The sequence below is a fragment of the Rattus norvegicus genome, chromosome 4 (assembly GCF_036323735.1).
Source record: "Rattus norvegicus strain BN/NHsdMcwi chromosome 4, GRCr8, whole genome shotgun sequence".
NCBI classification, from domain to species: domain Eukaryota; kingdom Metazoa; phylum Chordata; class Mammalia; order Rodentia; family Muridae; genus Rattus; species Rattus norvegicus.
Window position 1 is genome coordinate 81,600,084 of NC_086022.1, and position 4,031 is coordinate 81,604,114.

General features: G+C 51.5%; 1 pseudogene across 1 annotated transcript; it reads left to right on the top strand.

Moving 5' to 3' along the window:
* The first annotated feature begins 414 nt into the window (after positions 1-414).
* Positions 415-3,263, top strand: Cux1-ps1 (cut-like homeobox 1, pseudogene 1; annotated as a pseudogene). Its single transcript, NR_176814.1, has one exon. The product of NR_176814.1 is annotated as a cut-like homeobox 1, pseudogene 1 (transcript).
* The last annotated feature ends 768 nt before the right edge of the window (positions 3,264-4,031 follow it).

Consider the following 4,031-nt stretch of genomic DNA (forward strand, 5'->3'; position numbering starts at 1 on the left):
GAGAAAATAAAACTCATTAGACTTTTCTGTTTAATCATAAAATGGGTGCAGGCACTTTACTCCACGGAGATTCCTGCTGCAACACTTGACTGCTGCACAGAAGGCAGAGTGGTCTTCTTTTTATCACCTCGGGCATATGGTTGATTCCGTGACACTGGCCTCTATGCAGAGCATTTTTATTGCCGAATCTATTCCTCTGACCACCTAAAACCGCCCAGTTTTAAAACATAGGCCTAGAGTGGAAACCTACACCCCTCTACGGGCCTCAGCTCAGACCTCAGCCTCTTCAGAACTGTACTTCTCTTTGCAGCTGGTGTACTGAGATGGTCTGCTGCCTGCTGTGTGAGCCCTTAGGCTTGTTTGATGTCAGAAGGAAATAGATCGCTGGAAGACACTGTAAAAGAACTAAATTGTACTCCATCTCAATATGTCTCAAGATGGCGGCCAATGTGGGATCGATGTTTCAATATTGGAAGCGCTTTGATTTACAGCAGCTGCAGAGAGAACTTGATGCCACCGCAACAGTATTGGCAAACAGGCAAGATGAGAGCGAACAGTCCAGAAAGCGGCTCATTGAGCAGAGCCGAGAATTCAAGAAGAACACTCCAGAGGATTTACGCAAGCAGGTAGCACCACTGCTCAAGAGCTTCCAAGGGGAGATTGATGCACTGAGTAAAAGGAGCAAAGAAGCAGAAGCAGCCTTCTTGACTGTGTACAAGAGACTAATTGATGTTCCAGATCCCGTACCAGCCCTGGACCTCGGGCAACAGCTGGAAATAAAAGTGCAGCGTCTACACGACATTGAAACAGAGAACCAGAAACTTAGGGAAACACTAGAAGAGTACAACAAGGAGTTTGCTGAAGTGAAAAACCAAGAGGTTACGGTAAAAGCACTTAAGGAGAAAATCCGAGAATACGAGCAGACCCTGAAGAGTCAGGCCGAGACCATCGCTCTGGAGAAGGAGCAGAAGCTACAAAATGATTTTGCAGAGAAGGAGAGAAAGCTGCAAGAGACACAGATGTCCACCACCTCAAAGCTGGAGGAAGCTGAGCACAAACTCCAGACTCTGCAAACAGCCCTGGAAAAAACTCGAACAGAATTATTTGACCTGAAAACCAAATACGATGAAGAAACCACTGCAAAGGCCGACGAGATCGAGATGATCATGACTGACCTTGAACGAGCCAACCAGAGGGCAGAGGTGGCACAGAGAGAGGCAGAGACTTTAGGGGAACAGCTTTCATCGGCCAACCACTCTCTCCAACTGGCCTCGCAGATCCAGAAGGCTCCAGATGTGGCCATAGAGGTGCTGACCCGATCCAGCCTGGAAGTAGAGTTGGCTGCCAAAGAGCGGGAGATTGCCCAGCTGGTGGAAGATGTGCAGCGACTCCAGGCCAGCCTCACCAAGCTGCGTGAGAATTCCGCCAGCCAGATCTCACAGCTGGAGCAGCAGCTGAACGCCAAGAATAGCACACTCAAACAACTGGAAGAAAAACTCAAAGGCCAGGCTGACTATGAAGATGTGAAGAAAGAGTTGACCACTCTGAAGTCCATGGAGTTTGCACCATCGGAGGGAGCAGGGACACAGGACTCAACCAAGCCCCTGGAGGTTTTACTCCTGGAGAAGAACCGCTCGCTGCAGTCCGAGAATGCCACGCTGCGCATCTCCAACAGTGACCTGAGCGGGCGCTGTGCGGAGCTGCAGATCCATCTCACTGAGGCCACAGCCAAGGCCGTTGAGCAGAAGGAGCTGATCGCTCGCTTGGAGCAGGACCTCAGCACCATCCAGTCCATCCAACGCCCTGATGCTGAGGGAGCTTCCGAGCAAGGCCTAGAGAAGATTCCAGAGCCCATCAAGGAGGCCACAGCTCTGTTTTATGGACCCTCAGTGTCATCCAGTGGGACCCTCCCAGAAGGTCAGGTGGACTCCCTACTTTCCATCATCTCCAGCCAAAGGGAACGTTTCCGCACCCGGAACCAAGAGCTGGAGGCTGAGAGCCGTATGGCCCAGCACACCATCCAGGCCCTGCAGAGCGAGCTGGACAGCCTGCGTGCCGACAACATCAAGCTTTTTGAGAAGATCAAGTTCTTGCAGAGTTACCCTGGCCGGGGTATCGGCAGTGACGACACGGAGCTGCGGTACTCCTCCCAGTACGAGGAACGCCTGGACCCTTTCTCCTCCTTCAGCAAGAGGGAGCGGCAGAGAAAATACCTGGGCCTGAGCCCCTGGGACAAGGCCACACTTGGCATGGGGCATCTGATTCTCTCCAACAAAATGGCCCGCACCATTGGCTTCTTCTACACCTTGTTCCTGCACTGTCTGGTCTTTCTGGTACTGTACAAGCTGGCATGGAGTGAGAGCGTGGAGAGAGACTGTGCTGCCACCTGCGCCAAGAAGTTCGCCGATCATCTGCACAAATTCCATGAGAGTGACAATGGAGCAGCAGCTGGCGACTTATGGCAGTGACCCCCAGGCTCACCGGAGATGTATTGGCTGCTACCCCGTCCCTTGCTTGATCAGCTGCTTCTAATGACATAGCCTTCCCCTTCCCCCCCACAAAAAAATCCCCCACGGATTTGTCTCTGTCCTCATCCAACAGCTGCCGGAAGCCCAGAGCCTCTAGAACCCCTTTCAAAGGTTGTCACAACCCCATTGGAGCCCCAAGGTTCAAACAACCCCTAGCAACCAGCTAGGGTGGACTCCCTGAGTCTCTGCCCTCGGTCTAGTCACCTGACCTGGGCTCCACCCACATCAGAACCTCTAGCCCTGGTGGCAGAGCTTTCTGACTGTGATACATATTGTCAGCACCCACTCCGGCATTCCTATAGGCTCTCGTAGGACCCTGCCACATAATAAAATAGGTGGGAGTCTTCTGGGCCCCAGCTTCTCATCCGCCCTCTTCCCCGGCAGGGCGGGAGGTGGCTTTGATACAACCCTAACCACAGTCTCCAAGTCAGGGAGCCCCAGAGGGCGGGATGGTTTCCACTACCCCTTCCCTGCACCCAGTCCATGATTTGAGTTCTGCTTGCTTCTTTGGCAAAATATTTTGGTTTCTAGAAGAGGAAGTCTCTCCAATGAGGCCCCTGTGCCTCAGGCACCACAGACATGGTCCCAGAGGCCCCAGCAAAACTTGTCCTGGGCCATGATAGCAAGGCCAACTCTCAGGACCTCAGATCTTCCTCCGCTGGATTTGATCTTTTTCTTCAGCTTCGCATGAAATAAAGAATCATTGCAGCCACAAAAAAAAAAAAAAAAAAAGAACTAAATTGTACCAGGACGCTCCATGTATTACTCAGCATTCTGACGCTATAACAAAATACCGAGGCAATGAATGTGTAAAGAGAAGAAATATTTATTGACTCGTAGTTATGAAGGTTCCAGTCTATGATTGGGTGGCCCCATTGTTTGGGCCTCTGTTTAGTGTCTCATGACAGAAATATGTTACAGCAAAGCTGGTCATCTCAGAATGTAGGGTCATGTCACTGGTGTGTGGTGTGTGGTGTGTGTGGTGTGTGTGTGTGTGTGGTGTGTGTGTGTGTGTGGTGTGTGTGGTGTGTGTGTGGTGTGTGATGTGTGTGTATGGTGTGTGTGTGGTGTGTTGGTGTGTGGTGTGTGTGTGTGGTGTGTGTGTATGGGTGTGTGTGTAGTGTGTTGGTGTGTGGTGTGTGTGTATGGGTGTGTGTGTGTGGTGTGTGTGTGTGGTGTGTGTGTATGGGTGTGTGTGTGGTGTGTTGGTGTGTGGTGTGTGTGTATGGGTGTATGTGTGGTGTGTTGGTGTGTGGTGTGTGTGTATGGGTTGTGTGGTGTATGTGTGGTGTATGTGTGGTGTGTGTGGTGTGTGTGTGTGGTGTGTGTGTGTATGGGTGTGTGTGTGGTGTGTGTGTATGGGTGTGTGTGTGGTGTGTGTGTATGGGTGTGTGTGTGGTGTGTGTGTGTATGGGTGTGTGTGGTGTGTGTGTATGGGTTGTGTGGTGTATGTGTGGTGTGTGTGGTGTGTGTGTGTGGTGTGTGTGTGTATGGGTGTGTGTG